Genomic DNA, 11,860 nt, shown 5'->3' with positions numbered 1-11,860 from the left:
TGGGAGGATGGGTTAGCCTGGTGGTGGGTATTGAGGAGGGCACATTCTGCATGGAGCACTGGGTGTTATGCACAAACAATGAATCATGGAACACTTCATCTAAAACTAATGATGTAATGTATGGGGATTAACATAAGAATAATAAAAAAAAAAGAATCCCCTTCTCTTACATTTATCAATTGACACAGCCCAGAGTTTGAACTTAACTGAACATTACGTAATTCAGGGTTGAAGTAGACAGTGTTGGTGAGGGAAAGCTGGACTTACAGAACAGTCTAGAAATTCAAAGGGTCTGACTTCATTCATTTGTTAAATATATACTGATCACCTACTGTATGGCAGGCACTATCGAAGATGTTATGGCTATAACATTGATCTATCTCAATAGGATAGCCAAGATAAATTCGCTACAAAATGCATCTCCAGAAAATAAACTGGTCAATCTGTTGGATATTATTTTAGTATCGTCATTTGGATACTGAAAAGTATCTGCCAAAAGTGATGATTGTGCTTTTGGCACAAATGATATTGAGCTATTCATTCTCATAGTTATGACCAGCATATTGATTTGCTTCCTGATGCTACTCCAAGACTGTCATAGAAAGGCAGCAGAAACTGTGCCTCCTATTCCATTTGTTATGGCAAAAAGGCATATGTTCAACCCATTTTAAATCTGACTCAAATTATTTACATGTGAGTTTTAAAGGAGGAGATTTAAGACAACAATACTTAAGGATATTGAGGACTCAATTTTGTTCTGTCAAGAGCATATTTTCTCCATTCTGTTTCTTAAAGCATTACTCCCTAAGGAGGATTACGTCCTGAAATGTATATGACTTTTATATTGGTTGCCCAGAGGTGGTTACTCTGTGGAATCAATGGCTTCTAACAAATCAATAATGAAGTAAAACTTTAGGACTTAAATTATGTTTAACCATTATTTTCAATGACGTGAGAAAGCACATAGCAGTAATCAATAAATAGAGCCGGCCTGGCTTCTGCCTCCTGTTACTTCCATGCGAAGGAAGAAAACCAGTGCTGCTTCAATGCCTACTAGGCACCAAGCTAGTATTAGGACGAGACACTGTGCTGGGTTATCATAAATCATTTCACGTAAGACTCCATATTCTCATTTTGCAATCGAGAAATCCTAGACTGAGAACTTCAGTAAAGGGCAAAAATACAGCTTTTGTCTAAGAATCCTGACTGTAAGGTCTTGGTTAAGCTTTTTACAATCTTACACTCAGTGTACTTATTTATGGAATTACAGCAATAATCTACTTTTCATTAGTGAAAAGGTTAAGTGAGAGAATCTATGTAAAGCTCTCAGTGTGGTATAAGCTTATAAAAAAGACCCTCAACAAAGTTTATTATTATTATTACTACTACTATAATTATTATTACTGAGAAGTTAGATGACATTTAAAGACACATAGCTAATTAGCAGTTTAAGAATGTTTTTAACAAAAAGCTGGCTTGAACTCTAGTGCCATCCCAAGACACTATGATATTGCTATACAGTTAATGTAGAACCAATGGGATTCAGAATAGTCAGGTGATAAAATATTTTTCTGTATTTTCGTTTGTGGCAAAAACCATATTTCATGAATATTCACGTACTCCACTACATTTCCCAGCCTTCCCCTGCAGTTCTGTTAGGGCCATGTGACGAGTTCTGGCCCATGAACCACAGTAGAAATAGCAGGTAGTTAGCTAAATGTAGGGGCTTTTAGGGAATGTGCCATCATAATCCATCTCTTTCCACACTCTGGTGTCTTAGTTGGCACAGCATAAGATGGCAGAAACCAAAATTCTTGAGTCACCCTTGCTAACCTGTACTAGACTTTGTATAAGAAGAAATAAACCTTTGCTCTGATAAGTCACTGAGACTTAAGGTCTATATTACTGCGGTATGTTTTTCATTCAACAAATATTGGTCTTACAATTGTGTCAGGCAATGTTCCAGGCACCAAGAATAGAAAGTTCCTGCCCTCAAAGAGCTTAATATTAAATTCTTCCTTATAGGATCAAACTTGGAATGCTGACTTCATTATCACAATGATCTAACCTACTAAACTAATCACACTGAAGTCTATATTTCTTATTTACCTATTTCCAGTTTGTCTACAATAAAGAAAAAAGATGTCTAAAACAGGCAATAATAAGTGATATTATAGAATTAAGACAGGAAAAATTTTCCAGGTTAATAAATAATAGTTCCTTTTTAAAGAAATTCTTTCTCAGGGTAGGAGTAAGAAGTTATATTCCCTCATAAGGAGAATAAAAAGTCATTTAGGAATCAAAATGTTTACAAGTTATCTAAATTTCACTGACTTATCAAAGATAGAGTTTATCAAATGATATATTTAAAAATGGACACTAGAACCCTGTTTTCATATATACAACAAAGAGCAGTATTCTTTTTTCTTGTATCTTTTTTTAAAATTTAAATTCAATTAATTAACATATAATGTATTATTTGTTTCAGGTGTATAGATAGGTCTGTGATTCATTAGTCTTATATAATACCCAGTACAATACCAGTTCTTAAATCAAATGATATTATGATTCTCTCATTGCACAATTACAAAAAGATCTAATCTAATCAGTACCTAAGTTTAGTAGTTCCGTGTTCTACAAAGTCTGGGTTTTCATCTCTTTGAATATGCACTTTTGTAACTGTCTTAACCTTTTTTGGAATGAGTTAGAGATGTATAGAATATATACAAACCAAATAAATATTCACATTTAGAGAAGATGAACAAAAGAAGAGTTGAATGACACATTCCAGATTAGAACTGGTTTTAGAACTCATGATCTAAGTTGACATTATTCTTCTTAACCTACTGAAAAATTCAGTCTTTTTTTATCATGCACCCCGACTTCAGATAATAACTGTACTGAAAAGCAAAATTATCACTTAATGCATTTTCCAAAGTCTCACATAGAATTAAAATAGTGCATTTAAGGAATTAGTTGATTACTTAAGAACACTATATAGATCAAAATAGAATCCACACATTGATGCTTTTCTTGCAGAGCATGATTTACCATGCACTGAAAACCACAGATAATCTGTGATATTTTATACCACAAATATTTTTAAAGATGTAGGTAATAACTTCATTTAATTTGATTAATACCTCAACCATAATTGAATTTATTGTACTAAGCTACATTTATATTTAGGTTAAGATCATTCAACAAGAAGTCAAGTTCAACCTTTTTGTGCCTCAAGCAAACCAAACACATACCCACAATCAACCAATACAGGAAAGTTCATCATTATAGAACCAAATCTTAGGACCTTTACATTTTTTTGTTAATCTTTGTATCATAACTGAATCGATTCATTAACTGAAATATTTAATAAATCATTAGAAAAAAAACCTGCCCAAGGTATAAGACACAAATATAACATTAAATTTACTCTTTTGAAATTTGTTGTAGCCATTGTCACGTGTGGGCATATGGAGAAAAACTATTATCAAACATTATGAAACATTCATTCATAAAAATAGGGTAGTTAGTTATCCTGATAGTATAGCTATCTTAGTGATTTCTTTCATAACTCAAGATGTACCATGTTTTTACAGTAATGTTTGCTATGTCTTTAATAATTTACCCATGGACAGTCCATGCACTAAAGCATATATGTTGAGATTTTTTTTAAATGTATGCAAAATTAAATGCAATGTATAAAAGCAAGTATAGAAGAAAGTCAGAGTTGGGCTTCCTCGAATAACAAACAGGAGACAAAACCCTTTAAAAGGAGAAACTTAGGTAAAAATTTTCTTTCCCTGTTACATGAAAAACTAAAATAATAAAGGAAAGGTTTATCAGTTACTATCTCAAAATCATAGCCATTCATTTACAAAATACCAAGAATTTCAAATATATCAATGCTTAATCTACTGATTCCCTTAAGCCATATTTATAGGAAGTCAGTGTCTAAGTCGGTATTTTGAGGTGGCAGAAAATCTCCCCCTAAAACTAAAATATACAAATAATGCCATTTATTTCACAGACCACCAAAAATTGTTTTCAGTTTCCCTTTTAGATTACACAGATTTTCCTTTGCCTTGCCCCATCAAAATATCTTTTCCTTTGTTGTTCTATTCCTCTAATGTTGGTATAAAATTCTTCTTTCCATCTAAGATGCCCATCCAATGAAGTGTAAAAATTTTAACGAGATAGTTTCATTGTCTTTGAAACAGAAACACCCTAGACCCATCAAATGAGATAAAGTTGAGCAAATCAAGTTATTTTAAATTCAGTATACCTTAAAAACAAAGAACTGTTTTTTTAAAAACCATATAACCCTAGCATCAGGTTTAATGATATTTTTTCAAATGTCCTAGGTACTGTGATCTGAACATATCACTTTAAACTCCTAAAGATAGGTATTCTACAGTTGTAGAATTTATTTATTTTCAGGTTTATAGAAAGCTCTAAAAAGTGAATGCAGCCCATAAAGTATTTACTAACATCCTGAAATTTCTAAAGATCAAAAGAGGAAAACATCGAACACTAGAAAATAATAAATCAGAAGTGATTGGGGATTCTTAAGTTTTCATCTATTTAGAACAGCCATCATCAGTGGCTAAGAAAATTATTACATGTATACATACAGTGCTTTTATTATCTAGACATTCGAGTGATAAAATAAAATTCAATTAACTAGTTAAGTCATCTATTAATAGTTTATGTCTATTTAAAAAAAACACTGTCTTAACTAGAAAAAAATTCAACATGCTTAGTCTTTGTTATCTTATCTAATAAGGTTTAAACCAAAAATAGTAAGAACTCAAAAGACACTGAAGAACAATTTGACAATAATAACTTCAAAATGAGACTATTTTTGTCATATCTTCAGTAATATTTTAGACTTTATATATCACAAACATCTACTGGAATTTATACAAAAGTGTTCTTTTTTCCTACTGGGGACCAAAAAGATCTTAGGCTTCTTTGCATTTAATCATAGTATGTCGGTTCTTGTTATATTTAACTGCTATTCGCTTCCGTTAAAACACTGTACACCAATAGATTTCAGAAAGTTCATAACGGGACTAGGGAAAAACCTTCTAGTATAATAGTTGAGATTTTCAACTCCAGAATAAAACATAATTGTATTACACCTTCGATAATTAATAGTGTTGTGAAGGTTAAATGAGGTAAAGTCTTAATAAAGTCTTCTTTGATAACTATTGGGGTTTGGGTTTTTTTCTGACTCATTGTTTAGCACATAGCTGTTGCAGAGGTCTTTAACTGAAAGAGGAATAGGTTTTCAAGATTATAAGCCCAGCCACTCTCTTTCGTGCTTTAGACTAGACAGTGTGTTCTTTGAGAACAGTAACCATCTCATTCATCTTGTATCCCTAGTTTTTACAAGCTGCAGGTTTATATCATAGGTACTCAGTTAAGATGTATTGAATACATAAATCGTGGAATTAATCAGTAATCAATCAGTCAATACATAGGTATCTCCTTACATAGAAAATTTAAGGAGGCAGAAAGAGTTTCTGTGTCATAGCCAAAAAGAACCCCAGTGGGTTCAGTCTCTTTGTTTCTAGTTCTACTGACATTTATAATTCTCAATTCATTAATTTGAGCCCTCTTTGGAAATCCGATATTAAGAAATCATTTTAAATGATTCATAACCAACTCAAGCATCAGTAAACATTTAGAGAAGACAACAAATTATTAACGTTGAGATAAATGTTTGGTTAACACTGATTTGTGATAGCAAAATAACCAAAATGTAATTAAATCTATTAATGTACACTTATAAAATGTTAAGATATTGAGAAATTGACTTGATTTTGAAAAGCAAGTAAACAAATTTCTACTCGGGAAGTGGTGTTTCTCTATTAAATTTTTACTTATCCTCTTTTATTCAAAAGGCATTTATTGTACATTTACAGAATTAAGGTAGATTTCTGGACTTGGAAATTCAAGATGAGGATACCCTGGTCCTGCCCCCAAGGTGGTCAGTCACCATGGAGAGGGGAAAAACATAAACCTGTACAACTAATGGTAATGTACATCAGGATGTGATAAATGCTATAGATACCCATGGACATGCATGCGGTTTCCAACATGCATTTCTGTGTGTATATATTCCTTGTTTAAAATCCTGACTCATCTGTTCAGTACAACAGAGTTCCAAAAATAGCACTTTTTACAGATTTTTTTTTAATTTGGAAAAGTGAAATTAAACAGCTCTGTAATTCTCTGTTCAATTGAGAAAGGAAAGCTAAGAAGGCTTACCTGTTTCACAGGGGGATCCAGAGTGTTTGCACTTCCAATTCCCTGTCAGTCTATATTTTTGTAAAGGATTCATACCAGTCCAAACTAAAGATTATTCTTTTATTGTCTAACGTTACACAGATAAATTTCTCCCCAGAATATAATGAGAGACCTCTTGCTTGCAAAAGCTGCTTGTTGGAATATTTAAAAAAAATTTAATAGGAGTAGTTAAAAAATTCAATGACTCCCATGTTCTTCAAGTAATTCAACTAAAAAATAAAATCAACACTACTATAAATAATGTACATATTTCCTGTTTATAAAGAACTAGCTGGGCAAGTTTGTTCTTTATATTTTCTGTAACTTCTTATTTATAACAAATGAAAAAATTGGAAATATGACATAATATAAAAAGCCACAGATTAAGACTCAAGAGACCTGGAAACTGAATATACTTGATCACTTGTCTTTGCGCATTGTCTCTCTGGCAAGAAGTTGGGAGCAACCTAACCCTGCTGTGATCAGGGTAAACACCATAGCATACTAAGAACATGTGAGATGTCTCATGAAATAAGAAGCTTCCAAAAAACATAGTATGAAAGTGAACCCTAGTCGATAACTCTGCTCTAAAAATGAATACACTCTTTTCTCTAAATTGCTAGAGCAGTAAATCAGGCGTAGAGCTACAGAAAAGAAAAATAAATAAATAAACATTATCAAGTAAAAATTCTACAGGGAAAGTAAATAAAATGCTCTGAGTCATGACCAGCAACATTCTGCTTGCTATAATATTTTTAGATTTTTTTAAACTTATAGAATATGCATGTATCTAGATACCAAAAGCTCAGAGTAAGCAAAAAAAAATTCAGAGTCATTAATAAAGTTCATGCTTCACTTCTCTTCATTCCTTTGCTTTCAAAGAAGTCTTGCTAGAAATAGACATTTTGCATCTGTACCCAAATGTTGGGAGCTGATTAAAAAAAAATAAATAACTTCAACCTACAAAAAGACTCTGGATTAAAAAATATAGCGTAAGTTTTAAGATCTTTTTTATTGATAATTTTTGAAGTTCAGATTTAATCTTGAGGTATGTAAAACATGAATTAGTTTTTTGTTTGGTTGTGGTTTGTTTTGTAAGTGTTAGTGCCCATAGTAAGCAGACAGGCTCATGGCAGCTAATGAAATAGCACACAGTCACATCGCTCGCAAGTGGTAGGGCCCAGATATTCTACCCAGAAATTCAGTCCTGCTCCTTTCAACCAAAGCACAGTCACAGGTGCAACTGATTACCTAAACCAAATATATATCATTCATTGATTCATTACGCAAATACTCAGTGATTGCCCACACCCTGCCGTGTGCAAAAGAGAGAAAATTCCAATAGTGTGCTGGGTAAATGCTCAACAACCACAGGGAGGGAGGAGACTTATTGTAGTAATTGTTTATTTACATAATGTACATCCTCCTATAATAACAGACTTCCATCTACCAACCTTACATCACTGAACTTTGAGTTGGGGGGAGAGATGCACAATCAACTCTTGTGAGCCTGTGTGAGTTGGCTCCTGCTCATGTGAAAAATGCATTGTAGTAGAGAGAGAAGCAACATACTAGTCACATATATGGTATATCAGCTACCAAAAAGTGTTACGGAGGGGAAAAAAAAGCAAGGCTGACAAGTTGGGTAGGCAGCGTAGGTAGGAAGGGGCAATATTAAATAGGGCAGTCAAGAAAGATTCCCTAAAAAATGACATTTGAGCAAAGCCTGACAGTGGTGGAGGAGTGGACCAAGAGGACAATAAAGGAAGAGCATTTCAGGGAGGGGGACCTCTAGATGGCTACATGGTAAAGGCTTGGGTATTTATTTTAAGAATTTTAGTTTTTACCATAAGTGAAATGGGAAGACGTTGAAAGGTTTTTCTGTTTTGTTTTGGTTTTAGCCAAGGAGTGACATGATCTCACTTATACTTTTCAAAATATTACTCTTGATGATGTTTGAGAGTAAACCATTTAGGAGTGAGCAAATGTGGAAACTGTGGTAATAATCCAGGCAAGAGGTAACAGTAGGTTGCATCAAAGTGGTAGTGAAGGGGTGCCTGGGTGGTTCAGTCGTTAAGCATCTGCCTTCAGCTCAGGTCATGATCCCAGGGTCCTGGGATCGAGCCCCGCATCAGGCTCCCTGCTTGGCTTGGTGGGGAGCCTGCTTCTCCTTCTGCCTGCTGCTCCCCCTGCTTGTGCTCTCTCGCTCTCTCTGTCAAATAAATAAAATATTTTTAAAAAACACACGCACAAAGTGGTAGTGGAGAGAATGTTGGGAAGTGGTGAGATTTCAGATATATTTTGAATGTAGAGATAACAGTATTTGCTGACAAATTGAATGTGAAGTGTTGCCCAAAAGATGATTCCAAAGATTTTGTTCTAAGCAACTGGGAAAGGTGAATTTAGCATTTACTGAATTAGAACAGAGTATTTTGGAGGAAAGATCAGGAATTTGGTTTGGTGTATGCAGAGTTTGATATGCCTATTAGACATCTAAGCAGAGAGGTAGAACAAGTAGCTGGGCATGGTCTGGCTTTGGGGAGAGATTTGGGTTGGAGATATAACTATGGAAGTAGTCAAGATACTGATAATACTTAAAACAGGGACTCAATTGGAGCACCAGAAGAATGAATGTAAATTTATTTAAAATATATTCAGCTATTTAATAAACACATATTCTAGCACTGTTCTCATTGCTCTGCAAGTATTAACTCATTTAATTCTCATGACCCTAGAAGGTAGATACCATTATTTTCCTCTTTTTACAAATTTAGAAACTAATGCACAGAGCAGTTAAGTAACTTGCCCAAGGCACAAACAAGTATACGGCTAATAAGTGACAGACTTGGAGTTTCTAACAAAGCTGTCCAGTTCCAGAATTACTTTTTTTTAAGATTTTATTTATTTATTTGACAGAGAGAGAGACAGCGAGAGAGGGAACACAAGCAGGGGGAGTGGGAGAGGGAGAAGCAGGCTTCCCGCTGAGCAGGGAGCCCAACGCGGGGCTCAATCCCAGCACCCCGGGATCATGACCTGAGCGGAAGGCAGGCGCTTAACGACTGAGCCACCCAGGTGCCCTTAGTTGCAGAATTCTTATTACAGAAGAGAAGTTATTTAAATGCCTGAGGCTTCCAGCACTATGACATTTAGAGGTCAGGGAACTGAGGCAGATCAGATCAGTAAATCCTACTCATAGCATGTAACACATTTTATTCTCCCTTGGAAATTCTACTTATGCTTAGAGAGAGTGGATTTACCAATGTTTGTTTCCCTTTATATTTTTTCACAGCTCAATGAGAAAATAACAGTGAAAATCATTACAGAAAAGCTGAATTGCTTTTTGCTCGGAGCATGAATAAAGTTACTATAATTTATTATCCAAAGGATAATCCTGAGAGTGAAGGGGAGCACTATTAATTATACCATAACAACAGGCTGAAGTTAGGATTACCCTAAACATAACCTGTAGTAGGAATAAGCAGCCCAGCTAGCCTCTTTCTTAAGAATAGAATATGTATGAATATAGGAGAGCAGACTCTTATCTGGTCCATGCACACTACCTTCTTACTATGGTTCGTTGTAGGCTAAATATACCTTTGTTTGCTGTTATTGTTGTTTACCCTTTTACTAACTACCAGTTAGCACCGGGCATCAAAAAAACTGAGCACACCTGGCATGGTACTATCTGTGGGTATTGGAGATCTGCTACAGAAGGCTCATCGGTCCTTATGATGAGAAACAATAATACGGACTTCAGCTATTTTGATGATTCAAGCCACATTTCAAGTATTAGGAAAGACATATTAATGGCATTAAGTATAAATAAAATCTAGTAAGAAATCACTTTACCCAGTGATTAATTTATAATCATTAAAAAGAATCATTTTCATTCCCATTCTAACTTAAGTGAACTGGGAAAGAAAAAACATTTAACTATCCATTTCTATTTACATTAACTTGATGTGGAACATATGCAAGATGAAATGGCAAAATAGAAATACAAGGGGGGTGCCTGGGTGGCTCAGTCGTTAAAGCGTCTGCCTTCGGCTCAGGTCATGATCTCAGGGTCCTGGGATCAAGCCCCGCATTGGGCTCCCTGCTCAGCGGGGAGTCTGCTTCTCCCTCTGACCCTCCTCCCTCTCGTGCTCCCCCTCCCCCTGCTTGTGTTCCCTCTCTGGCTGTGTCTCTCTCTGTCAAATAAATAAATAAAATCTTTAAAAAAAAAAAAAAGAAATACAAGGGAATATACTGTACCTTGTTTTACCTGTAAGGAACACACACCTGACAAAAGGCAATTTTCACATCCAAGGTTGGTTCACTGCAGTAGTACAATAAATGGAGGCTCATAAATACCTATAGAAAAAGGGGGGGGCATGAATTTCCAAATCACCTAATTGTTCATTATTTAATAGTATAAACTTTAATATAATTTGAATTAAACACAAGGTGTCATGCATAACATATATTCAGCATAATCTATATCCTGACTAGTGACAGATACTTTTCATAAATCATAAACACTAAATAATAAAATAAGGTAAAATGTCCTATTTTTATCATGATTAATAATACCACAATCATAAAGATTAGATATAAGGAATTGGATATACTTAATAAGTTAAAGTTTAGAACATCCTATTATACAGGACTTTCAGTTCTAGGCATCTAACTTTAAAAATCTCAAACATATGCTCAAGAGCATATATATAAGGATGTTTATCATAGAATGAAGGGACTTTTAAATAAACTGTAATGGATAATAGAATTATATACAGGACATGGAATAATTGAATTCAAACTTAAGGATCAGCATAGATAAATTTTTCAAACATGATGTTGAGTGGAGAAAAAGCAAGTTGCAAAGGGGTATGAAGGTCATTGTATTATTAACATAAAATTTTTACATAGACAAAATTATGTATATTGCTTTGTTATAGAATCATAAAACCAAGACTAAAAAAAAATGGGCACTATGTTAACATCAATTTAATCTTGGTAGTTAAGTACAAAGATTTCAATTATATTATTTTCCATATGTTTGAAATATTTTATAATTTTACAAAGGAGAGGATAAAATCAACAATTTTTAAAGGAGAGGATAAAATCATGTAATGGTGGTAATGCCAAATTAGGTATTGTGTTAATCTGAGTATGATGAAGCAGCATCAGAGAAAACCGACTGAAACATTTTTCAGTTCAGTTAGGCACACTTTACTGAATGTTTATTGTATGCAAGACACAATTCTGTGAGTTAAACTATTTTAAAACCACAATTGACATAAGACTTCTGTTTCTGACAATATGAATGATTAGGTATCTTGAAAACCACTCTTAGTGTAAAACTCCTAAAAAAAGTTAGATGAAATATACAAAATATATTTTTTAATGCATAACCAAACTGCTGAAAGAAAGAAAGGAAGGAAGAAAGGAAGAAAAGAAAGAAAGAAAGAAAGAAAGAAGGAAGGAAGGAAGGAAGGAAGGAAGGAAGGAAGGAAGGAAGGAAGGAAGGAAGGAAGAAAAAGAAAGAAAGAAAGAAAGAAAGAAAGAAAGAAAGAAAGAAAGAAAGAAA

The 11,860-nt window shown here is 34.0% G+C and overlaps 1 long non-coding RNA gene across 1 annotated transcript in view; it reads right to left on the bottom strand.

Annotated features, from left to right (window-relative positions):
- Positions 1-10,576: 10,576 nt before the first annotated feature.
- Positions 10,577-11,860, bottom strand: part of LOC118010367 — a 154,568-nt gene continuing 153,284 nt past the window's right edge. Inside the window, exon 3 of the long non-coding RNA XR_004679178.1 lies at positions 10,577-10,644. This is a non-coding gene — a long non-coding RNA (uncharacterized LOC118010367). The remainder of the gene's footprint in view (positions 10,645-11,860) is intronic.

This window comes from Mirounga leonina, unplaced genomic scaffold, assembly GCF_011800145.1.
Source record: "Mirounga leonina isolate KUSES-001 unplaced genomic scaffold, KU_Mleo_1.0 Mir_129, whole genome shotgun sequence".
Classification (NCBI taxonomy): domain Eukaryota; kingdom Metazoa; phylum Chordata; class Mammalia; order Carnivora; family Phocidae; genus Mirounga; species Mirounga leonina.
The sequence above is the reverse complement of the archived record's forward strand: the minus strand, read 5'-3'. Positions and strand labels throughout refer to the sequence as shown.